The sequence below is a fragment of the Mus caroli genome, chromosome 11 (genome assembly GCF_900094665.2).
Source record: "Mus caroli chromosome 11, CAROLI_EIJ_v1.1, whole genome shotgun sequence".
Taxonomy (NCBI): domain Eukaryota; kingdom Metazoa; phylum Chordata; class Mammalia; order Rodentia; family Muridae; genus Mus; species Mus caroli.
In genome coordinates this window covers 72,155,253-72,182,916 of record NC_034580.1, presented here as the reverse complement: position 1 = coordinate 72,182,916, position 27,664 = coordinate 72,155,253, and the positions used below count along the sequence as shown (strand labels likewise).

At 37.4% G+C, this 27,664-nt stretch overlaps 1 protein-coding gene and 1 non-coding gene across 4 annotated transcripts in view; one reads left to right on the top strand and one right to left on the bottom strand.

The window, feature by feature from the left end:
* Ssh2 (slingshot protein phosphatase 2) overlaps positions 1–27,664 on the bottom strand; it is a 244,958-nt gene that overhangs the window by 205,591 nt on the left and 11,703 nt on the right. The window lies entirely within an intron of this gene.
* On the top strand, positions 10,502–10,587 carry LOC115032712. The gene has a single exon (XR_003838331.1). It is a non-coding gene; the product is annotated as a small nucleolar RNA SNORD86 (small nucleolar RNA).

The window sequence follows — 27,664 nt, the reverse complement described above, 5'->3', positions numbered from 1 at the left end:
TACCATGATAGCTATGACTATATAGTGAGATGAGAAAGGGGTGGGAGGTGGAAGGAGGAGGAGGAAAGAGAGGAGGAAGAGGAAGGGGAGGAAAAAGAGAGAGGAAGAGAGAAGAGAAGAGAGGAGAGGAATGGGGAGGAGAGAGGAGATGGACGAGTCGTGGGGTTTGGTGGACGAGGCCTATAAACCTCAATTACTTGGGAGTCTGAAGCATGAAGATCACAAGTTCTAGGTCAGCTTTAGATAACTGTGTGAGACACCATCTCAAAATAGAAAAATAAGAAGAAGCCTGAGCATACAGCTGAGTGACACAGCCTCCGTCTAGCATGTATAAGCTCTAGGTTCAAGCAGCAACACTGAAAAAAGAAACAACAACAACGACGACGACAAACCAGTGAATTTTGAGTTTGGGAACTACAGGGTTTAATGGAACAAGCCAGAAAGGTTAACATGCAAGTAAAATAAAATATGTACAATTGTGGACTTTCTTAACAAAAGATGAACCGGTACAGTGGTTTTTAAATATAACTTTTAAAATAAAAGCTTTAAAATGTACGACAAACATCAAGGAAACAAATAGAAATAATAAGTGGGAAAAGGGAGGGTGGGGATGGCACAAGTCTATAATTCCAGTACTTAGGAGGCTGTAGCAGAATTTTGTGAGTTCAAAGCTGGAGCCTGGTCTACATGAGTATAAGAATACAAGGCTCCTTTTAACATGTAACACACACACACACACACACACGAGATGGGGGAGGTCTATCTGGAAAGAAAGAGGTGGATAAAGAGAAGGAGACAGAGAGAGAAGCATACCTAGAATGAGTTGAACTTTATAAGCCAAGGCAAATAGTCTAGAACATGTGACCTTGCTAGAGCAAATTTAAATGAACTGGTAATAGCAATCCAGAGGCTAAGTTCCCTTGCCCTATTAGATTCTAAAAGAGGTTATGAACAAGAACAGAAAAATCAGTGACAGCTGATTAGCTGACAAAGAAAGTTTCAGTGGACACTTCTTAGGAAATTTGACACTTGGTCCAGTTTTCTTCACTTTCTAGATATACTTCAGAGTCACTTAAAAGTATAAGTTCAAATAATAAAAAATAAAAATAGTAAATAAATATAAATATAAAAAAAAAAAAAAAAAATTTTTTTTTTTATAAAAAGGGGAAAAAAAAAAAAAAAACAAATATAAAATAAAAAATTAAAATAATTCCTTCCTTACCACGTTCAGTATATGTCTGTAATGCCGGCATTTGAAAGGTGGAGGAAGAAGGATCAAAAGTTCAAGGTCTTTCTTGCCTACACACAGAACTCAAGGCTCGCTTGGCTGGGCGAAAGCATAAAATATGCTGGATCATTCCTGTAACCCCATGCCACTGAAAGAGTTAGGACAGCAGCTGTGAAGCACTAAGACGGAAATTCTTGTTTGCTGTCACAAGAATATATGTCAATTCTTAAGAAGAAAACAACTTTCAGAAATAGGAAGGAACATTAAAAATAAATTTGGGGGGCTGGAGAGATGGCTTAGTGGTTAAGACTGCTCTTCCAGAGGTCCTGAGTTTAATTCCCAGCTACCACATGGTAGCTCACAACCATCTGTAATGGGATCCAATGCCCTTTTCTGGTGTGCCTAAGGACAGCACCAGTGTATTCATATACGTAGAATAAATAAATAAAATCTTTAAAAAAAGAAATGGATTTGGTTTAACTGGCAAAAATGAGGGGAACTGAGGATGGAAGAAAAAGAGTGACTTCCTAAAACTACCAGGCTCGTCAATGGCAGACTTGGGACTTCCATTTCTTCAAACCAGAGGTTGCAACCTGTCAGAAACTCCTTGGAAGAATCCTGCCTGTAGAACTGCTCTTTATAGCTGTCAAAGTGTGTTTGGTATAATTCTGAAATGCTCAAGTAACAGATTCAGAGAGATTTACCACATGGTGCCAATCATCCCTTAGATCTTATATAGGTCTAACTCATGTATTCAAGCTATCTGACTGGTTCTGGCAGGCCAAAAAGTTATGACTTGTTTATATTGTACTGCCTTCCTTAATAATAGGTACTGAATTTATTTTTTAACTAATTATGTGTATGTGTACAGGTATGTGTATATAAATACAAGTGTTTATAGAAGCCAGAGGCGTTGGAGCAAGGCCTTGGAGCTGGAGTTACAGGCAGTTGTAAGCTGGCCAATGTGACTACATTGGAATTAAACTTGGGCCCTCTACAAAAGCAGTATATGCTTTTTAACCTCTGAGTCATTTCTCCATTGTAGGTGCTGAATTTAAATAGAGGGGATTTATTTCTCTACTGTCACAAGTACTAAGATCTTTCTTTCCCCACTAAAAATATTATCTCATACCTGAGTAAAACTTTGATATAGATTATATTATTTATATTGGGCATTTATTAAAAACATAGACATAATGATTTGTTCAATGTTACAAAGCTAACCAATGACATTGGTAGGGTCAGATCCCAGGATTCATCCCTTAAACACTAAACTCAAAGGATCAAGCAACATATCCCACAACAAATAATTTATAGCACAATTGATTATTTTCATAATATTAATAACAAACTAGAAATGAGTGCACTAAATTCTGAATAATTTACAAGTTAAGAGAATTGAAAAAGTATAAAGAAGTATCCCCATGACAATTGTGTACTCTAGTGTCTTCATATAGAAACTCTTAAGGCAAATGAGATATAAAAAGAACAAAGAGTCGCACGATTGCTTTGTAAAGAAATAAGACTAGAAACCAGAATTTGATATACAGCTGTTTTGGTTTCCTTTCCTGTTATTGTGATAAAAATCTCTGATCTAAAAACTTCTGGGAAAATGGGGTTATTTGGTTCACAAGTCTAGGTTACTGTCACTAGTCTGTCACTGTAGGTAGTCTCATTACACCTACAGTCAAGAGCAGAGGACAATGAACATTATAATGAATAAATGCCAGCCCTCAGCTCATCTTCACCACTTGTATAGTTAGGGTTCCTCTGCCTCAGAAAAAGTGCCACAGTGGTGGGTCTTCTCACCTTAATTCATGTAATCAAGAACACACTCTCCCCCAAGATATGGCCAGAGCCCTGACTCCCAGGTGATTTTAAGCTGTGTCATTGGCAATTAAAATATCATAACTGCCAGTATCTATACAAATTTCAGTTATACTAGCTAAAAAGTAAGTTTATCATCCAGTCACCAAATAAAATAAAATAAAAATAAAATCCTCATAATATGGGTAGTAGTCACTTCTGCCAAATATTTTATTAACAATGTAGAAATTATAAGTATATGTAAGAGATAACAACTTGAAAATTTCTTAAAAACTGTAAAGTGAACCAATTTTTTTCCATATAACATTCCTATTGATTCTCTGGAGAATCACATCACAATCCTTTCCCAGTCCTTCCATGTCTATCTCCCCCAACCCTGACTTTGTCTTCCCCTGCAATAGAAGTAAAAGATAAAAATAATATATGTATTTTTTAAAAGAAAAGAAATAAGAAAGAAAGTCCACTTTGCATTATCTATACACTTGCTGGAGCATGATCAAATTGTTAGTGGACTTCCCCTGGAAATAGACTTGAGTCCTTCCCCTCCCACACCACTGTCAGAAGCCATCAATGGAGAGCTACTTTTCAGCATCTCCATCACACCTTTGAGTTCTCTTCTGTGGCTTCGCTATTAGGTTTATTTGGGGGTGGGGGGAGAGAGAGTTAGAAGGGTAGGAGTTGTATAGAAGCCTTCCATGTCTCTCCTCAACTGTGCATCTGCGGTCATCGACCGATATCATCCCAAAAGTGGCCTCCTTGCTCTTCAAAGCAGAACCATAGACACTGACAGGGCTTCGGGTGACAGCACAGACCACAGATATTCACATGGCCTTTGGTGATAACCCAGATCATGAACATCAACAGAGACCCCAGCTGCATAAAGGTCTCAGACCCAGATGTGGCCCTCAGCAGCAGCAAGGATCCGGACATCACCATGGCCTCAGGGGGCAATGTAGGCCACTCCCATCAATATAGCTCCCAGGTGGCAGCACAGCCTATAGGCATCCTCCTGCTTCAGTTAGCAGCACAGACCACAGACTTCTGCATGGCCCCTGGTGGCAACCTGGACAAGGGATAGCAACACATACCCCTGCTACAGCAGGGCCTCAGACCCAGGTCTCATGGAGTAGCCCAGGCCACTCATATCAATGTGGCTCCCAGCAGAAACCTTGCCCATAAAAACCAAAATTTAAAGGTTTCAAGTAGAAAAAAAATATCTACTTTAAGAAACAGACTGCTCGGGGGATGGAGAGATGGCTCAGTGGTTAAGAGCACCAACTGCTCTTCCGAAGGTCCTGAGTTCAAATCCCAGCAACCACATGGTGGCTCACAACCATCCATAATGAGATCTGACGCCCTCTTCTGGTGCATCTGGAGACAGCTACAGTGTACTTACATATAATAATAAATAAATCTTTAAAAAAAAAAAGAAACATTCTGCTCTTAAGGTTTGCAGAAGTAGTGCTGTTGCAGAACTCAATGGTTGGAGGCCTTAGAGCAATGCAGACCTTGTATATAGAGCTACCAACCTTGCCTGCCACAGAATAGTCACATAATGTTAATTTCTCCTAAAATGAGAATTAATTTTAAATATTGGGAAATGATGTTTGGAGTGCTATAACTGTTAACACTGATGCAAATGTTATACAACTTTTCTTGAAAACTATTTGATAACAACAAAAAAACTTTTAAAAAATCGGTCTATTTTCTAGTAAATTGATCTGATATGTGTATTTCTCTTATAACCATCAAATAAAACAAATCATGGCAGATTTATAGCTGGGTGTGATGGCTAATCTTGGTTGTAAAATGACTACTTCTGGAATCAATAAAAACCTCCAAGTAGCTGCTCATAATGCCTGTGAGGAATTTTCTTGATCAGATCCTTTGAGGTGGAAAACCTCAGAACATACCTTCTAGTGGCAGTCCATGTAAAAGGACACAGAACAAGCAGCTCACTCTATAGAGTAAGCTACATAGCTGTGTCTCCTCAGATAATGCTTTTCTCTTTTGGATCCCAGATTAACATCCTCACCTTTAACACAAACAAACAGTTTAAATGTTTGTTAGTGTGATGTTTTGATTCTGTGGTTCTCTGGATATAAACACATTATTTACATTGCCTGAAGCCTATATACAGATGCAGTTCAAATCACAATAACCGTGTTTGTTTCATCCAAGAGGCTGAAAGCAGTCCACAATTATGCTAGAACAAAATGTCTCCTCCTATTTCTGCTGGCACTATGACCAAGCCCATGGCCTGCTAGGCGCAACCTCTACCACTGGGTCATAAACCCCCTCCATCTCTCTCCCTGGCAAGTTCATCTATACTGCTGGTGAGGCATTCCTTGGACAGTATTAGAACTTACCTCTTCTGGATTCCAGTGTACACTTAGACCAGTTAAGAAATCCTGCCTTGTGGATTAAATAACTATTAGATTATTGGCCTTTTCATGGAGAGACAATCATTGAGCCAGACCTAAAATACACACATGCAACCCCCCACCCCCACATACACCCCAGTTCTCTTCCTCTGAAGAATTCTGACTAATGGCTTTTAGATTTGTTTCCCTCATTACATAATAAGGATAGTATTCAATTTCCACACAGAACTTTATGTGTATTATAAAATTTATAATACATGTTTTAAAACTTTTTAAAGAAAGTTGTAAAAGTATAAACTCATATAATAATAAATAAATCTTTAAAAAAAAAAAAGAAACATTCTGCTCTTAAGGTTTGCAGAACCCAATCAAGCTCAGAGTCTTCTAGAGTCAACTAGTCTTTTCCCTCTGCCTCTTTTTCATGACATCTCATGGACGGCCTATCATTTTGCTTTTTTGAGTCTATTTAATTTTACTCAATCTCAACCCCAAGTGCCTTACCTTGAGTCTCTGTTACTTTTAAGAGGTGACAATTGCAATCATTTGCTAAAAACCATATTCTAATATTATTTCTCTACATAAAACTTTTTAGTCTTCTATTCCAAAAGCTATGCTTTCTATGTTGTTAGAGACACTTGAAGATGCTTGTAAAAATGCATGTTTGTATGCGTGGCCAGCTGCACTACATATGCTTCCTAATGATTCTGGTACAATCTGAGGCTTAAGAGGCCTTGTGCATGGTTTATAAGTGCTCTACCGCTCATTTATATTCCCAGATACATTATAATAAATGTACTATAAGTGCCAAGTTAGAAGTCTACCAAGCCATTATCAAAGACTGGCCAAGTCATATTCTTATGCTTATTGACAAACTGGACTCTGATATTTAAAAAAGGAAATCTATTAAGAACTAAGTTTGGTAATAATTTGTAGAGTTAGTAGTTCAAAGAATAAATATCCTGAATGATGGATGCCTTTTATATTTTGGACTATATCTTTATAATTTAGATATTCCCAAATCCTATGTGAGCTACAATCTTACTGAGAGCTTCAGTGTTCTAAACAACTTCTAAAAAGACAGGAAGGATATAAAATGAACAGAAGGCATCTTTCTATTATGTTTCAAAGAGATTTTCTAACCTTTATTGCAATAAGGACAACAGTGATAGCCTAGTCATACATGACAAATAACAATGTCCAGATATTAGTTATATATAGGAACCTTCAAACAGACAGACAGCTAATAGTCTACACTGGATATGTTTAGGTTCTCCTGAGTATTAAGGCAAATGCCATCCTGTAAAGTAGAAGTTAGCTATTACAGGAAATGCACAATGAACCACAGAGGATACATAAATTCTTTTCCTGTCCCAAGCGAACTTCTTCAAGCCCAGGCTAACTCTGTCTTCAGCTTTCTAAATCACACCTCCCATTGGGACCTGGTCCATTAGTTATCCCCTCTCCATTTATCTTCTGTCTCTCCACCTACCCCTATCACCTTGGCTTAATTCCCTTAGCATATAAATATTTTCTAATCTAGTGTATTCTTTATAAATCAAGACAAATAATTTGACCTTGCATTCTTTCATCTACATACAATTCTTTTTCTTCTTCAATTCACAGTAACACTTCTGAAAAGGAATATTCTATACTCAGTGTTCCAACTTGGTTTCTCCCTGTTCTACTCTCCACTGAAACTACCCCAGTGAAAAGTCAGAGAGCTTCTATCATTCTAGTTCACACTTGATCTTACAGGATATCTTAGCTATATTAGATAGACCATTCACTAACTAAAACTTTGCTTTACATTTTCTATCAAGCTTCTACAAATTGTTTACTGCTGTTCTGTTTCAGTTTTGTTACATACTCTTATTGTACTTTTATCTCTTAAGCATGGGTTCTCCGTGTTCTATCACTAACTTCTATCTCAATGGGAATATATTCAGTATTTTAAATTTTCTTAGTTTCTGCCTGAATCTACATATTTATTACTTCTAAAATTTCACCTGCAGCCTTCTGGATGTCCTACTGTCTCCTAGACATTTTACATACCTTTGAAATCACCTTCCTATCAAAGCTAAACTTGTTGCATCTTTGTTGATGGCACTCAATATCTTCTCAACCCAATCAAGCTCAGAGTCTTCTAGAGTCAACTAGTCTTTTCCCTCTGCCTCTTTTTCATGGCATCTCATGGATGGCCTATCATTTTGCTTTTTTGAGTCTATTTAATTTTACTCAATCTCAACCCCAAGTGCCTTACCTTGAGTCTCTGTTACTTTTAAGAGGTGACAATTGCAATCATTTGCTAAAAACCATATTCTAATATTATTTCTCTACATAAAACTTTTTAGTCTTCTATTCCAAAAGCTATGCTTTCTATGTTGTTAGAGACACTTGAAGATGCTTGTAAAAATGCATGTTTGTATGCGTGGCCAGCTGCACTACATATGCTTCCTAATGATTCTGGTGCAATCTGAGGCTTAAGAGGCCTCAGACTATATACTTCTTACCAGGAAATAAAGGCCCTACAGGATTTGCCCTTCTCTACTTAGCTCTCTCTGTTATTTCCCTCTCCCTCCTATTAAGTACTTTATTATCACTGGATTATCTGCATTTATCTCAGTGTCTTTGACTTTTGTGCTTTTGCTGTTTTCTGCCTTTCTTCACTTCACCAAGTCCCAATCTTTAAGCATTTTCACTAGGTCCACCAGTAAAGCACCTTTTCTTCTAAGTGTGCACTAATTTTCAACTCCTATTAACTCCAAACTAGACTTTCTTGCAGTGGTATCCTACAAAATATATTTGATCTTTTTCCCGAGTTCCTGGCAGATAACTATTAAGGCTGTTGGAATTTCCTGATCCATAAGCGCATCCTTTGTTCCAATGAAGTAACTCTTAGCGCATCCTTTGTTCTAATGAAGTAACTCTTAGCTGGCCCCTAGATAGCTATAAGATGGGAGTTGTTCATCAGAAAGACGCGATCCTGATTAGGAGCTTGAAACTTTTGGCCCATACCCAAATGTGAGGGATGAAAGAGACTGAATTAATCACTAACAGCCAGTGAATGATTTAATCAGCCAACTTGTGAAATTTTCATTAAAAAATTATGGGAGGTGGGATAGGAGGGGAGATGGCAAGATGGCTCAGTGTTTAAGAGCAAGTTTTCGGTTCCTAGCACCCCTGTGGAGGCTCACAATCATTTGTGACTTCAGTTCCAGAGAGTTCTGTCACTCTTTTCTTGCCTCCCCAGGTACTGCATGCATGTGGTGCCTATACATATGAGTGGGCAAAATACTCATAATTATAAAATAAAAATAAATTCAAAAATAATAATGTACTGGGAAAGTGACTCAATGGACAAAACACTTGCTGCACATGGAAGGACTACAGTTCAGAACCCAGCACCCATGTGAACAGAAGTATGGGTGCTGATGTGGATGTTGAATGATTGCCAAAGATCCATATTAAAGAATTGGTTCCAGCTGGACATGGTGGCACACGCCTTTAATCCCAGTACTCTGGAGGCAGAGACTGGAGGATCTCTTGTGAGTTTGAGGCCATCCTGGTCTACATAAGAATTCTAAGACAGCCAGAGTTACATAGTGAAACTGTATTTAAAAAAAAAAAGATTCGGTCTCTATGTAGCACTACTAGAAGCCTTGAAGCCTTTAGGAGGGATGCTCTGTGTCTGATATAGTTTGCGATGGATCTTTTTCTCTTCTTCTAGGGCTACTGCACAGTTATGGGGAAAACAGCCTGCCACTACGAAGGCCGAATTATTTAGCAGAAAAGCTAAAAAGAAAATTACAAGTATTGGGGGTGCCTGTATCCCTGGTGGCTTGAAACCACACAAGGGTGCTTATTAAATGCTAACATTCTCTATGGTTTTCTAGGAGATCTCTAGGTCTCAGAATATGCCCTTCAAGGATCTTATTTTTTGTTCCCTGGATTCTGATGAGTACTGAACCAGATTCCACCATGATATGGGACCTTACAAGCCCAAAACAACAGGACCAAAGATCCTGGATTGAAATCTTGGAAATTGTAAGCCAAGATTAACCTGTTCTCTTTTTAAGTTGATTGCCTCACATTTTGTAGTCACAAAGAACTGAATAAAAACAACTCCCTTACTTGCCACTTATATATCTTACAGACCTGACCCCTTAAATGTGTAGAATTCACTGCTAACTCTGAGTAACTAGTGTTAGAATTCAGTTGAATTGTAGCACATTCATTTGGTGATCACAAAGAAAGAACTGAAAAATTTATACCAGAAGGGAAAAATGTATATTTGCCTATAGAAGTACATGCATTCTCTCAAGAAGATAAACATAAGGATAAGAAAATAAGAAAATTTATTTTCTTTAATACTCTTCAAACTAATCAAAGGCTTTCATTACACACTCTACTACAACCACAAACAGCAAAGGAATGAAGAGAAGTAGTTCTTTTCTTTCTTTTTATTTGGGGGCGGTTGTTCTGGGGTACGGGAAAGTTTCACTATGAAGCCCTGAGTGGCTTGGAATTTACTATGTAGAACAGGCTAGCCTTGAACTCACAAAGATTTGCTTGTCTCTGTCTCTGAGTGCTGGGATTAAAGGCACATGCCATCACACTAGGCCCCTATTACTTAAACTTTAACTTACTCATTTTTGTTTTTGAGATGGGGCCATGCTATATTACCAGGCTGATTTCAAAGTCCTGAACTCAAGCAGTCCTCCTAGCTCCTGACTTCTTAAGTAGCAGGGGCTATAGGCATATGTACCAAGCCAACTAAAATTTTATTCTAAACAAATGATTTAAAATATCATTATATAAAGTCTCAACTGTGCTAATAAATCTAATGGTCTCTTTAATTACTACTTCATGCTCAGTCTCCTTCCCAGAAGCTATGCAACTACAGAAATAATAGTTTATTTACTATAAATAGAATTATTAAATATATAAAATAATATACCCTATTGTGATTTGCTTTTGTTATCAGTATATTTGGGAGATTTCTCTGTTGATACAGATTTTTTCCATTCCTCTTAAATAATACATAATACTTCTGATTAATGGATATTTAAGTCATTTAACATATTTTGTTCTGGACCTATACAGGCCTCTGCTATGGGGGTGATGTCCAATCCTGGTGTCTGAGTGATAAAAAAAATATTTTATTCTGTACTATTTTGATCTTTCAAACAATGGCACAATTACCATCCTTGTAACATATGCTTGTGCCACATATAAAATGTTTTTTAAGGGTATATACCAAGGAAAGGAGCTGCTGAATCAGAAGATACAAGCATTCCCCTCCAGGATGCCACACCAATTTATGTGCCCACAAAGAGTCAATGACAGTGCTTCTTCTCTTATCCCCTTATGCCAGAAAGAATCATATCACTTAATTTTCCTAACCCAGTAAGTGAAAAACTGTATTTTTTAAAGTTCCTCTGATCATTAATGAGGATGGAAATGTTTTATTATAGGTCATTTTTATTCCTTCTTGTGAGTTTATTTAATTGTCTTATTAGGTATAGTTCTTATTATGTTTAGACTTTTTTATTTACATTTTTAACATTTATTTTTATTTTATATGTATGGGCCTTTTGCTTGCCTCTATGTAAGTACATTGCATATGCACCTGGTGCCTATGGACACCTAAAGAGGGAACTGGATCCTTGGGAACTGAAGTTACAGACAGATTTCAGCTGCCATATGGATGCTAAGAATCAGACCATGGTGCTCTGTAAGAGCAATAAATGCTCTTTACTATTGCTCCAGTCCCTTGTAGGAGTTCTTTACATATTCTAAATCCTATTTGGCTAGATTTAGAATCATCTAGGATACTGGTGAGGTGCATTTATAAGAGCATTTCCAGAAGATTACCTGAAGTGGGGAGGCCCACTCAGAAAGTGGTACCAGAAACAACTCCAGTGCTGTCCAGTGGGATGACACAGAATAAAAAGTGGAAAAGAAGAAACCCAGTGTGGAATTTTTAAAAATGCTTCAGTATATAACTTACTTGCATTTATTTTTATATAAGTCTAACGTGGGGGTTTAGGTTTTGTTTTATTAAGTTTTGTGTGTTTTGTGTACTTAGGTGTTTTGACATGCATGTCTTGTGCCTGTGGAGGACAGAAAAGGACATCAGATCCCCTAGAACTGCAGTGTTGTGAGTTGCTGTGTGGGTGCTATGAATAGAGCCTAATTCCTCTGGATGAATGGCCAGCGTATTAACCATGAACCATCTCTCCAACATTATGTGGGGTTTATGTTAGCCAACTTACTTTCCATTATTCTAACAAAATACCTGCAATAGCAGACTTATTTTAAAAAGTTAATTTTGATTCACAGTTTCGAACATTCCATTCTGGCTGACTGGGTGACTATTAATTTGGATCCATCTTTATAATATTATCTTTGCTTTCAGGTATATTATCAATCTGTGTTTGCTCGGGGCTTCTGTTCTCATTCTTCAATCAGCTTCATGCATGTGATTTCTCAGTGAAATGCCTGAACAGGGGAATTTTGATCAGTTCTCTATACAAACATTATTTACTTGCTTGATGTATGTTTTAAAATTTTATTTGTCAAAATTCTGCCATGCACAATAATTTACTTTTATTATTAGATATATTATTTACATAAAACTGAAAATAAAGCAAGAAGAAAATATTAGAAACTACTGTGTTTCCCAAATCAAAACTAAACCTGGTTTCCAAATTATCCAATAATACTTATCTCCTTCTTTATATTTTTTAGTTAAAGGTTTGTTTTTAGTAATTATTTTAAACCAAATTTCTAAAAAAAAAAAATCTAATTTTAGATATAAACGGATTAACTCATTAGAGAAATTATTTAAGCCTTAAACAGCCTCTGGGCAGATCCTTAATAAAACAAAAAACCCCATGAATATCTAAAAATACATTTCCAAGACAGAATACATAAACCTCATTTCCTGTGGGGGGAAGGGAAAGAAGGCACTAAGGTTTCTCAGTTCCATGGATCCAGAAGTCAGCTAACTGCATTATCTCAGCCTGTTCCTTATGCTTGCCAATAATTACCACAAGATCTACAGAAAAAAAACCCAATTACAGCACTCCATCAGCTTCTACTACATGATTCTAAAGACACTTAACTAAGACTATATAAATAACACTTTTAAATGCTGAAGCTGACAGGAACCCAAAACATTCAACTCTGAAATCTTAGATGGAAAAAGTAAGTACAAAGATGAGGAGAATGGCCAGGGCGAGAGTTAAGTGATAGTGAAGCCAAATGAATGGCTGTCCTATCAGGCCAATCTCATTTTTGTCAACATTATGCAGCTTCTATCACCTCTGGAGATCCCCACCCCCCCCACCCTTTCATATGTACCTGCGATCTGCAATTAACATTATAAAAGCAAGGTAATATTGTTATAGAATATATTTAAATAATACAAAGGAGAATATTGAAGTATGAATAGAGTTTATGAAATTTGGATATTAACACTATAGAACTGTCTAATGAGGATTATTACAGTATAAGCTTGAGCCTCAGTAGTAAAACAAAAACCCAAATGCTATTTCCTAGCTTCTCTTCCCTAGTCCCACCAAAAAAATGACGTGAAACTCAGGATCAGAGTCTAAGACCAGAAGGTTAAGTCAGGCTGTTCTCTGACCTGTGCTCACAAAGAAGAGGGCTTTGAAGTCAGTTTTTCTGGACTCCAATCCTATTGTATCCATTTCCTCTCCCTCCATATATACATCTATAAAATGGGATACAGTAATACCTATCTACACAGAGCTGTTCTGAGGACTCACTCAGGACATACACAATAACTCAGAATAGTGCCTGGCACAAAGTGGTGTGTACTCAATAAATGATGCGGTTCTTATTTGTCTTTGAGAAAGATTTTAGTCATTATAAGAGAACAAAGCCGGGCTGGTGAGATGGCTCAGTGGGTAAGAGCACCCGACTGCTCTTCCGAAGGTCCGGAGTTCAAATCCCAGCAACCATATGGTGGCTCACAACCATCTGTAACAAGATCTGACTCCCTCTTCTGGAGTGTCTGAAGACAGCTACAGTATACTTACATATAATAAATAAATAAATCTTAAAAAAAAAAGAAAGAACAAAGCCAAATTATTTTTTAGACTTATTTTTATTAATTTTTCCCTATAGGATGCTTTTTTTAAAAAAAGATTTTAATGGGGCTGGAGTAATGGCTCAGCAGTTAAGAACATTGGTTGCTCTTCAGAGAACCAGTGTTCAAATCCCTGCACCCATAGGATGGCTTACAACCATGTGTAACTCCAATTTAGGAGAATTCACCACCTTCTTCTGACCTCTATGGGTACTGCATGTATGTGGTGCGCAGACATACATGCCAGCGAACAAGTCCAAGCAGGAGGTCAGCTACCCAGACAAGGCCAACTCACCACCAGCTACACCACTGAAGAAAACTGCCTCTTCCTCCCCAAACCAAAGACTTTCCTATCTACTTTTAAATTACTTTCTTCAAATGGATGCTATTACTAAATATAATATTAACCTTAGTTTTTCAGCCCCATAATTTAAGGAAAATCTACCTTCAAAATCCAATGAGATTTTTGTATGAACACCATACATAAGTGTATTTAAATGAGATAAGTAATTTAAAGAAACAAAAAACTTCTGAAAGTTTCCAAAATAACTCTTCTCTTACCACTTTTACCTAAAAAGGGGGAATGTACATACAGAAAAATCTTATAAACCTCCATTTGAGACAGTATTTTTGTTTTTGTTTTGCTTTCACTGTTTGTTTTTGAAATAAGCATCTCTATACAGCCCAGCTAACCTCAAACTTTCTGCTCCTCCAGCTCAGTCTCCATCACTAGAATGCTATACCACCTCCACAGCCTGGAAGACAAGTACTTTTCTAGATTTGAGTTTATTAATCATTAATTCCTGAAGAGCTTAGTTTTCTGCTAGAAACAGATACAAAACAATAGATTTGTAAAGGCAACGATCTATTTGAGGAAGAAAGGATGGACAGTAGCAAGAATGATTCAGGAAAAGAGGCCCAGACACAAACACTGAAGCCACAACTATGGGCATTTTAGAGCTCCTCTCTGGCTCCTGAAACTGTGTCTTTGGAATTACCCTTTTGCAGTAGAAATTTTTAGTTTCATTGGAAAGTCAATTATGTCACATGATGTTTTGCTGGGGCACACAGGTGAAAGAAAGGATGTCTTGCTAAAGCAGACACAGGAAAAAATGTTTCCTGAAGCAGACTCAGGTGAAAGGATGTTTGGATATAGCAAACCCGTAAAAGGACACTTGATGAAGGAGTATAAATATGACCCCACAGACAGTGGGAGATGCACACTGAACATTGAGTTAGTTTGTGCTGCCTTCCTATTCTTCGTTAAAGACACACATGTATTGGTTCTCCTTACATAGCGTTGTTGAGCTCAACTTGTGGTAAGGATGCCATTGAGAGAAACTTGCCACAGAATTGCTCATGAGATTCCTGTGGCAGCTTGCTGCTTCCTCAGCCTCGCCTCAGGCCAGTTGGCTAGCCTTGCAGTTTCCTCAGGATTGAACTACAGTTGCTGGTTCATACCTGGTGTCTGCTTGCTGAAAGGACTGGACTAGAGCTGCTGAGTTGTATTTGGTGTTTGCTAAGGGACTAAACTGCCAAAGAAGACTGAGCTCGGCCCCCAACCCCAAAGAACTACTGCTGAACAGGTCCACTCCCCCCCCCCCATCCTAATAACTTCTCTCTTCCACTATGTCTGCTGGGCGGTGGGCTAGAGGAGAGGTTGAACCCTATTAAAAGTAGGTTGCACCAGGCGTGGTGGTGCACGCCTTTAATCCCAGCACTTGGGAGGCAGAAACAGAGGCAGGAGGATTTCTGAGTTTGAGGCCAGCCTGGTCTACAGAATGAGTTCCAGGACAGCCAGGGCTACACAGAGAAACCCTGTCTCGAAAAACCAAAAAAAAAAAAAAAAGTAAGTTGCAAAAAATGTATGTCTACACCCTTTATTCCTTACTGCATCTTCACCTCTTCTTTCCTAATGAACTCTTCCCCTCAGCAGAAAAATATTTTGAAGATTCTTCTAAATAAGCCAGAAATTTTCTCTCTCCTAAACTCTCCTCTAATTTCTTTTATCTCTTTTCTTTTGAGAAAAAAGGGGGTCTTTCCTAGCTCCTTCTTCAGCACTAACTTCTAATTCTGTGACTGTGACCACCTATGTCACAGTATCAGCACACAAGCTGACAGTGTCCTAACTGCCTATGTCACTTGCCTTCTACCCTTGCTTCCCCTGACCTCCCCAGGAGATCTGAGTTAACAGTGACCACTTCCTTCCTCTTTTGTTTAAAGTCTGTGGTGCCACACTCATCTGGAATGACAGCAGAATTCACACAAAAGAGGGGGGAGAATTCATATAGTCTAATGGATATCCCAAAATTAATATGCTGAAACTTATTCACCACTGAATGGTACGGTATTAAGATGTGAAACATCAGGAAGTTATTAAGTTATAAAGATAAAACCTTCACAAATAGAATGGCTTATAAAAAAAAAGGTGCTTATATATTCTTTATCCCTTTGTCCCTCCACTATGACAAAGTGACAAAAACACAGTCTTTGTCACTTCTACTGTGTGGCAATAACCCAAATCTATTGGGACCTTGTGTGGACTTCTCAGAGTCAAAAACTGTAAGAAATAAATGCCTGTTATATATAAATGACCTAGTCCGAGATCTTTTGTTAGAGTATCAGAAATGAAGTAAGAAAATATTCTTGCCACATATGGAGCACACACTGTACTCGAGAACAAGGCAGAAGGATCTGGAGACTGAGGTCAGCCTGGGCCACACAGAAAGTCAGCATTCCCTTCCCCACAACAAGCACTCATGATTAACTAGGTTTGGTATTAAAGTTAAGCAAGTTAATTACTATAAAGCTTTTCAGATCTTTTAAAAATTTATTTATTATTTGTGTGTATGTGTACGTCTGCCAGAGTTTACCTATCCCACATAAAGGTGGGTGCCCCAAGACAAGAGGGCTTCAGATTCCCTGGAATGAAAGCTACAGGAAGTGTGAGCTGCCTAATGTGGGTTCTAATAGAACCTCAGTCCTCTAAAAGCACTGCAAGAGCCGTATCTCCAGACCCCAATTTTTTTCTTTTTTCTTTTTATTAATCATTTTATTTGTTTACATTTCAAATGCTATCTCCCTTCCCAGTCTCCCCTCCACCTCATACTCCTCCCCTTTGCCTCTAAGAGGGTGCTCCCCCATCCACCCACTCACTCTTACTTCACCCCCATAGGATCCCCCTTCTCTGGGACATCAAGCCTCCACAGGATCAAATGCCTCCTCTCCCACTGATGCCAGATGAGGAGTCCTCTGCTACATATGAAGCGGGAGCCACAGACTGGTCCATGTGTCCTCTTGTTTGGTGGTTTAGTCACTGGGAGCTCGGAGGGGTATGGTTAATTGTTTGCATATAGGTCTGTGCATACATGCCTAGCGCCCACTCAGGCTGAAAAGTGGCATTGGATCCCATGGAGCTGGAGTTATGGATAGTTATGAGCTGCCATGTAGGTGCTGGGAATCAGACCTTTAATATACTAATGTACACTTGAGTCTACAAGATAGGATTCTACAGTGATTTCCCAAATGTCTCACACAATAAAACTTCTCCATTTGAAAGAACTATTTTATATTATAAATGAGCCAGTGGATACTGCCCTTGGTGTACTTAGTTTTTATTTGTTTTTGGATTCATTTCAGTCATACAAGTGCTTTGCCTTTATGTTTGTCTGTGAAGCACATGCATATCTGGTACCTAAGAAGTGATGAACTTCCACGTAGGTAGTGGGAATCATACCTGTGTCCTTTGAAAGAACAAGTGCTCTTAACTACTAAGCCAACTCTCCAGCACCTTCTTTTTATTTTTATTTGGAGGCTTTCTTTCTCTACTTGCCTCCAAATACACAATTTACCACTCTTATCTCCTGTCTCAGTCACCTATAGCTCTCCACATGTTTCATCCTGTAAGTCCTATATAGGTAACTGTATTCCTATCAGCTTGGCTTCAACACGGCCTTAGAATCAACAAGTAATGCTACGATTACCTAAACTCTTAAATCTTACTTCTGGATTTATTAAATAAGAAGAGTAACAATTCATGAGGAGTAAGTGGTGTGACATACAAAAGGTGTCTGCCTTAGTGACTGACACAGTTAAGTGAAAGGCCAATAAGCGATCACTATAAATTTCTATCTCTAGCCTAGATGGTTTTTGCTGATCAGCATGTGTATCTATCTTCCCAAGGTAGATCAAAATCAGAATGCTTGCATTCTACCATCTATATTGGCCCTAGTGACTCTGTCATGGTAAACAGCATACTCGCACATGCCCAAGCCTGGAACAATGAAGCCAGGGTCTATATCCTTCCTTATTAATCCTCTATCCTAAGCCCTTTGTCCCCAATTCATGACCTAATTGTAACTTACCTAAGTTCCCTCCCATGCACTTTTAAATGCCCCCTTCTGAAAAGTACATTTTATCATATTACTTGTCTACTTAATTTTTTCAATATTCATGTATTTTTTCTTGGTAATTCAATCTCTTAATAGAGCACACCCCCTTTTGATCTGGCTCTTTTAGTGACATTTGTCATGATACCCCAACATTGAAATACAGTCCCTACTCCAAACAGAAGTGTGTGTATTTCTAAGAACTGCTATAGCACCTTATCTTTACACATTATATTCTTCTGTGTATAGTGCATTCAGTCAGTTCTACTCAGACCCATTTTATTGCTGGCTATTTCCATCTGGTCTTTTTCATGAATTCGGATGAATATTATTTCACTCATAAACTTTAATCCTTGTATCATGTGTAAAATTCAGTCTATAAATTTAAATATTCATTCTTGAACTATTTAAACTATGAAATATACTTTATTAAATATGCTTAGGCAAAATTATCAATCCCAGAATTATTTTAGTAATGAGAAAGTCTATAATAGTAATGATATTAACATTTCTTTACTATGTAATATGTAATATCTACTACATATTTATCATATTGCTGCACTGAAGAGCTACAAAAATGAGCAAGAAAAACTCCCAATCTCAGTTTAGTAGAGAAAGCTGAGTCTTAAACAAAACCCCTAATATAATACCACAAAGCTATGTATATGGCCAGGCATAGTGACACACACCTTTAATTGCAGAACTCAAGAGCAGTCTCTGTGACGCCAGGGCCAGCCTGCTCTACATAGAGTTCTATGTCAGCCAGGGTGGCATAGTGAGACACCACAAAAAAAAAAAAAAAAAAAAAAAAAAAAAAAAAAAAAAAGAAAGAAAGAAATATGTACAAAATTTCTATGAGGACACAGAGTAAGAAATAGGTGAGAAATAGGTGAAATATATTTGAAAATATATAACTAAAACAAACTCTAACTTATTTTTGATATGTGGGGGAACATGTGCCTTTGCCTCCTAAGTTCTGGGATAACAGGCATGTGCTACCATCCCCAGATAATACATGAAAATCTTACATTATAAAAATTAAAATTTCATATATTTAATATATGTTACTTTACTCGTTCACTCACTTACAAATTAGAAAACTTGTACAGTTGCATAAAGCAGCCTTTGCTATGTATGTCGTAACCACTTTAAAAAGGCAGCTTAGAGCTACAGCTTTGGCTTGGATTTAGGAGCACTGACTGCTCTTCCAAAGGATTGAGACTCAATTCCCAGCACCCACATGGTGTGGTGGGTCACAACCCTTCGTAACTCCAGTTCCAAGGGCTCTGACACCATCTTCTGGCTTGTGTGGGTATTATACACATGTGGTGCAAACACATATATGCAGGCAAAACACCTGCATTTGTAAAATCATAAAATAAACTATTGGGGAGCCTGTCACAATTAGGTGCTGAAAATTGGGGGACAAAGGGCTTAGGATGCAGGATAAATAAGAAAGGATATAGACTCTGGCTTCATTTTTCCAGTTTTGGGCATGTGCAAGTATGCTTTGAGGCTGGCAAGATGGCTCATAGGCTAAGGGTATTTACTGCTTTTCCAGAGAACCAGAGATTGGTTCCTAACACCCATGTGGGCAGCTCACAAGGCATGTAATTCCATTTCCAGGGGATCAGCTCTCCTCTCTTGACCTTTGGCACCTGCACATACATGGCATACACCCCACACAGAGACACACACATAGAGACACACATATACACATAAAAATTCATCTTTTTTTTTAAAGTCTAATTTTCTCTGATAGAACAGGTGAACTGTCATCATGTACCAACTCTGATAAAACCATCTCTTTCTAATCTTTTCTCTAAGATTTATACGACTTATTAGGACTTATACTTTATACTGTAAAAACAAGCAAAGTATATTATTTATTTTTATTTTAAAGATTTTTTATGTGTATGTTTCTTCATGAGTTTATGCATACTCTGTGAACCTGTGGAAACAAAAAAAGAGTCAGATCCCCTAGAACTGGATTGCATGTGAGTGCTGGCCACCCAACTCAGGTCCTTTGCAAGAGCAGTTAAGAGTTTTGAACCGCTGAGCCATCTCTCCAGCCTCAGCTTATATAATTTTCAATATAATTGTTCTTGTAGGAAATTATAAAAATCTTAAAATTATAAAAAAAATGTCTATAACTGGAAAAATAGATGTCTATATGCTTTCCTAACTATGCCTGTTCTGGGTCATGACTGTATCTGTATAGCTAAAAAAAGAAAAGCCAGACTTAAGGTTCCATTGTACCTAGTTCCATAATCATAGCATGATTTAAAAAAAAAAAAACACAAACTAAGGCTTAGTAAATGAGTTAAATGAACTGTAAATGGGTAAGTCATCCAGTCATAGATGAATGAATATCAAGGGACAATAGGGAAAATAATCATAGGTAAGAAAGATTAATGGTATTGAAGGACTTGAAAGTACAATCTAATTATGACTCATATCATACATGTCATGTCTTCCCATGGTCATGTAAAGTTCCCATGGAAATTTAATCCGTCTTACTATGAATTTTAAGGATCTCCTAGAACCAAGTACCTACACCCCCAGATTTCCTAAGAAGTCCCACTTAGCATGTGTAATGCCCTGGATCTGAGCTCCAAGGTGGAGAGGGTGGGGAGAATCCAAATATCAGAGTTAAATTTGATAGCCAAGTATCAGTATCTATAATTTCTGGTACACATATTGAGCAGAGAAATACCTCCCCATTAATAACTGACTACATCACTATGAGTCACCTGAAAACAAGACTTTCTTCCCTTGTTTAAAGACAAGGCAATCTATACCAAGGAACAAAAGATAAGGCACAAGTTTAGACATCTTTCCTTTCAAGAAAATACTTCATAGCACTTGAAGAAAAGCATATTATTCTCCTGAAGAGTTTTACTGTCACTACTGTTATTTATATTTTTAAGTTTTGAACCCTCAAAAATATTCAGAGGGTGCATCTCTGCCCTTTGCAATGTGCAAAATAAACATTTGCTCTAAGAAAAAGATACCCTACCTATCTTTCTATAGGGTAATGTTAGGGATACTTACTTTCTAGGTACACCTTTCTATATTATGGACCACTTAGCTGAGTAGCACAATCTGGTCCCAAAGTATTTTAAATATCAAAATATGAATTTGTTACAAAATAAACCAAAAATATTCTTATAGCTTAAACTTGGTGTTCTGTTTCTGGTAGCCAAATTTTTCTAGACAATTCAGTTGCTGATTTGAAAACATCAGGAGATCCCATCATCTTCATTATCAGCATTCTTCTAAATATGAAACATTTCTAGCAACATTAGATATATACTAAGTCCCAGCCGCAGTCCTTCAACATAGAGCATATAGTCCCCAATTTACCACAGTCCAGTCCCCATTTCCTAAGCTTCACTAATTTAGGTCATCTGCCTAAGCTCACAATCCTATTTAAATTCATAACTTCCTGTGTTATACTGAAATCTAAGCCTGGTCTAGAATTCAGGTAGTTATTTGAATGCATAACAAATGCCCAGTCCTTTACTACCAAAGATATAGTACACAGTTTTTACTGTAACACAAAGTCTCCTGAAGCTACTCAAGATATAAGATATTCTGACCTTCATCCTTGGAGTCGGAATCTGGAAACCATTTAACACTAAAACAAAGAGCTAGGCAATTTTCCACTGATCAAATTCTATGAGCGCACATGAAGCAATATTTATAAAATAACTCCAATAGGCTAATAGTAATAAAAAGTCCAAGAAACTTTTAGATTTATTACATAGAAGTGACAAGGGAAGGACAGGGATATTGCTCAGTGATAGATCATATGCACAAGGCCCTGGGGTTGACTCCAGGTTCCATTTAAAAATGATAAAGTGATAGGAAATATGCATACAAAACTACAACACCAGCCAGGTTTGGTGGTGTAGGCCTATAATCTTAGCTACTTAGGATGCTTGAGGCAGGAAGTCACAAACCCAAGATCTACCTGGTCTATGAGCAAGTTCTAGGCTTTGCCTGGGAAACTTAAGAGAAAAACACTGTCTCAAAATAAAATCTAAAAGGCTAGAGAGATGGCACAGTGGGCAAAGTAATTGTGCAAGCTTGAGGAGCTGTGGATCCCCAATTCCCACATAAAATAAATAAAATAAAATAAAATAAAATAAAATAAAATAAAATATCAAGGCCACACAGGCCTATAATCCTGCACTGGGAGTCAGGAAGACCTGAGGGGCTTGATAGCCAGACAGTATAGCCAATCAGTGGGCTGCAAGGTCAGTAAGAGACACTGCTTAAAAAAATAAGGCAGAAAATGATAAAAGGACAATACCTAGCATTGGCCCCATGTGTGGGTTTCATCCCCAGCAGTCCACCAAAAACTATGTCAGTATATAAACAAAATGAATGAAGTCAGAATCCTAATCTATATCAAATATCCTAAGTTACATATTCAAAATAAGACAAATTACTTATACATGGTAAAATATGGTATCAATGTTTACAAATGAATATAACTCAGTTGTAGAGATGAGGGGATAAGAGTGAGGGTATGAGTCAGCTATGGAAAAAAAGAACATGTAAAAAAGAGTATAAGCCTTATACTTGCTAATGCAGTCTTCCTTAAAGTACCTCGAATCAACTGGAAAAAAGACAACTTGGCAGCCAAGTTTCTGCTTTCATCAGATATGCATTCTGAACAAGCTCATCACCAGAAGTTCAAAATCATTCCCATGTCCATAAAGTTTTTCTAAAAGACTTTTAATGTTTGTTTAAACACTTAATGTTTGTTTAAAATTGTCTTAATTTTTTTAACCCTACAAATTAAAAGGCCACAAAATGGTGTTTAGACAGGAATATACTAAGGGTAGCTTTTTTATCAATAAAGTTCTTGATTCAATTTTGAAGGTTATATACCATTCAAGAATTTGATAAGAAAGTATCACAGTTCACAGACATTTTCAATTGCACCATGTCTAACCAGACTTCCCTTATAGTCAATAGTACTTTTTTTTACTTTAGTATTCAAACCACAGAATAAGTGTTAATCACTTATAGAGTGAAGAAAATTACTGATAATGTAGGCAGAGCAAGTCAACTGGAGAGGATTGCAGCATAGGAGGAAGGACTGCAGCCCCTAAAGGAGATAGGAACTCTACAGGAAGACCAACAGAATCAACTAACCTGGACCCTTGGGGCTCTCAGAGACTGAACCACCAACCAAAGATCAAACACAGGCTGGACCTAGGCCTCCCCTCACATACGTAGCAGATGTTCAGCTTGGTTTTCATGTGGGTCCAAAACAACTGGAGCAGGGCTATCCCAAAAGTTGTTGCCTATATGTGATTTGTTCTAGCTGGGCTACCTTGTCTGGCCTCAGCGGGAGAGGAAACACCTAGCCTCACAGAGACTTGAAGCACCAGGGTGAGGAGATAGCCAGCGGGCGTCTCCACCAACTCAGAGTAGTATTGTGGGAGAAACTGACTGGAATGGGGTCAGTGATTGGGATATAAAGTGAATACATTTTTTAAAAAAGTCATTAAATGAATTTTGGTGTCAAATTAGGAAAGATTTTTCGAAGAATTTTTCAAATGGTCTTAAGATATTTCTACCATTTTGAATTGTATATTTATGCAAAATGGCATTCTTGACATTGGTGACTCTAAAATCAAAACGTTGATTAATTTTGAGAAATGTTGAAGATGTTATGTCCTTATGTAAAAATAAATGAGCATGGACATTTTATTCGGATGGGAAAAAAAGTATCGGAGTTCATAGACATTTTCAGTTGTACCACGCCTACTAGACTTCCTTTATAGTCAATAGCACTTTCTTTAAGTTTAGTTTTAAAACCACAGAATAAGTGTAAAATGCTTATAGAGTAGAGAAAATTACAGATTGTGTAGACAGATCAAATCAACTGAAGCTGGAGACAGTGGCTCCTGCCTATAATTCCAGCACTAGTGAGGCAGGGCAACCACAGGAATAAAGGCCATCTTGAGCTACAGTATAATTTCTAGGACAATGTGGGCTGCAGTGTGAGACCATCTCTATACAAATACCCCAGAGGAAGTAGAAAAAAAGGGGAAGCTTTTGTATATTTTTTTTCAATGCTCTTTTATGTGAAGAAATAGGTTTTCTTATTTTCTTACAGGTTTAATGTGTAAAAACGTGTAGTTAAACCAAAATTGAATGAAAGACTTCTTTCTGGGTCATATATGAATTCATTCAATTCCTTTGGAAATGCCTTTTCTAAGACTTGTATTCAATTTCAACTGCCAACTGTTTGTAATGGCTGAATTTAGATCGCCCATCATTCTCACCTATTATTTCCTTGCACAAAGATATATTATTTTATTTTATTTTATTATTTTACACTACATACTTTATTCCCCCCCCATCCACCCTCTGACTGTTCCATACCTCCTCCCCACCCCCCAACCTAGCTGACCTGTAAACTCCCTGGGGCTCCAGTCTCTTGAGCGTTAGGTGCTTCGTCTCTGAATGAGCACAGGCACAAAGACATGTACTTAAACCCATGGGTACATCCAGAGTCTTCCGAGTCTTTACATTAGAGAATGTCTGACTATTTCTGTTCTATTTTACCACAAGATTTCTTTTCTCAATTATTAAAATTCAAACATATCAAGTCTATAATTTGATTATACAAACTATGATCTTATCAATGAAATGTCAATAAATTACTATGCTTTGAATCAGGGCCTGTTAAACGGATAAACTCAGAAGACAGTTGCATGAGTCATTCCATCTAGCACTTCAGGTTGTTACACAACTATACGCAATGGATTTTGCCCAACAGATGAGCAACTAGAGATTCTCTAATTTCAAAGAACAAAACTCTTTTTTTAGTGTAAATTTTTAATGATACTAACTATACTACTTACTATACTAATCAGGCTCCCTACAAATACAAAAATTTTAAGACAAAAAGAGTTAAAGAGAAATTAGACTCTCAAATAAGCTAACTGAATTATATTTTAAAAAGCAAATATCCTGCCCAGAAAATTTGTTATAATAAAAAGATTAATAATTTGTTAATAATGAAAAACTAAGTCAATATTATGACTAATACTTCATAAGTAAGTACATGCTTATTGATATCAGGTACATTACTAAAACATTTTTTTTTATTTAATTCTCACAATACTTCTGCAAAAAAAGTGCTATCATTACCCTCAAGTAGCCTGTTCAAGACAGTAGATTATAAAGCAAGATTCAGACTCAGGGCAACAGTTTCCAGACCCCGTATCTAAACATTATACTACATTAATGAAGTATTTCTGAAAAGCTAAAAAGATAAATGGAAACACTTTTAGAGATGTTCTATTCTCCTATGGCCAGTATTAGAATTGGCAGTTAAAATTTTTATTCTAAATGAGGAACACCTTCTCAAACCCCAAAACATCATCATTAAATGATTAATTTTAAAAGCTACGGTTTTAATAGGCAAATATAGAAGATAAATCAAGCCAAGCATGGTAGTTTCTATTGGTAATCCCAGCACATGAGATGCTGAGGCAGAGCACCATAGGTTCAAAGCCAGTCTGTACTATGGAGTAAATTCTAGGACAACCTGGGCTACAGAATGAGCTTGGTCTTCAAAACTTGAAACAAACAAGATTAATTAAAATTTTGTATTATTAAGATGCTAACATATAGTTTATTCTAATTCCTGCCTAAGAAAAGAATATATTTTAAAAAGATTCTTTAAAAAAATTGTAGTGTGTGTGTGTGTGTGTGTCTGTGTGTGTGTGTTTGTTTTCTACCTGAATACATATCTATGCACCACATGCATACGGTGTTCTTGGAAGGCAGAAGAGGGCATAGGATGCCTGGGACTGGAGTTACAGACAGTTGTGAGCCACCTTGTGGGGATTGAACCCTGGTCCTCTGGAAGTGCAGTCAATGCTCTTAACCACTGAGCCATCACTCTAGCCCAGAAAATAATGTGTTAGATGAAGAGAAAGCACTCCAAAATTCTTGATTTTTTTCTTGTTTTTTATTTTAATTTTTTATTAGAAGTATAAGGGAGTGGCTATAAGATGGATTCCCTGGTACTGGAGTTACAGATGATGGTGAGCAGCCCAACATGAGTGCTGAGAACCTAATTCAAGTCCTCTGAATAGCACTATGTGCTCTTAACTGCTGAACCATCTCTCCAGCCACTTAATGTTTCTTCATGTTTCTGAAGCAACAATGGAACTATTGTTTCAATAAGTTTCATGGAGATATCTTCTTTTAACTTCAACAAACATAATATCATGTTATCCTATATATCTGTAGCATTAAAAATCGTACTACCATGAGTTTTCTCATTTTCTCTAAGTGACAAAGACAAGAGCGAGAAGTGAGAGGAAGGAAAATAAACACCCACACATGCTTTCCAGAGATAGAAGCTTTGGTACCTGTGGCTACTGTGTGTCTTAGATGCTAGCATCTTTTGATGATCACCTGGTAGAAGAAAAACTGGTTTCTAATTGTGAAAGCAGCTGGCAGAGAGTAAAACCTAAAAGTCTACACACATATTTGTATACACAATGTACACACACATGCACGGACATTTGCTAACTGCAGGCATTTCACTCCTTTATCTTTCTTTGTCTTTTCCGCATTCCCCAAAGTCTTTTTTCCTACATCCACACCTAGTTTGTGCCTCTCCTACTCAGTATGTACAGGTTTTGATCACACATGTCTGTACTGGACTTGTAAATTCCAGTGATCTCTTATATCATCCCACAATCTATGAGAAGTCTCTTCTATAAGAAACCTCTGCTGGGCTGGGTGTGGCAGCACATGCCTTTAATCCTAGTGCCTGGAGGCAAAGGCAGGTGGATCTCTATAAATTTCAGACCAGCCTGGTCTACATAGTGAGTTCCAGGACAGACAGAACTATATAACGAGACCATATCTCATAAAGAAAGTAAGAAAAGAAGGAAAAGGGCATCAGCAGACACTAAGCAGAGCAGAGGTAAACCTAAATGATTAAAGCTGTTGTAAATGGTGCTGGACAGATGGCTCAGAGGTTAAAGCACTTACTGTTCTTCCAGAGGACACAGGTTCAATTCCCAGTACCCACACAGCAGCTCAAAATCATCTGTAACTCCAGTGCCAGGGATCACCCTCTTCTAGCCTCCACAGGCATTAGGCACATGCATGATACAGAAACATACAGGCAAAACACTCATACAGATCAAATAAAAAATTTAAATAAAATTTTTAAGATAAAAAAACTAATGAATAAAAGTGGAAGAAATCTAATACTACCTAAACTCAGAAACCAATTCTAACATGGAGAAGGTAATCTGGTCTAGTAGTTTCTCTCTGTGGCAACGAAAATCTAAATCCCACTCTGCCACTTCAGCTGATTATATTACTATTCTTGACATCTTTCTGCATATCAGTTTTTATCTGTAAAATGGGAACAGTAGTAATACAATGCCCCATGGAATGCCTGTTTGTGATGTTTGTTTAAACCCAGTGTCTACTGCACAGCAAACACCTACAAATGACTGCTATTATGAAGACTTTTTATTTCCCTTTTGATTCTAGTGCTAGGGATCAACCTTCGTGTATTCTAGCCAAGTCCCTACCACTCAGCTATATTCCTAGCTCAACAGTTAGATTTCTTTTTGCTTATAATTATAAAATTTTAACCATCACTTTAAGCAAAACATAGTACCATGCACTAATAATTCCAGTACTTGGGAGCTAGAGA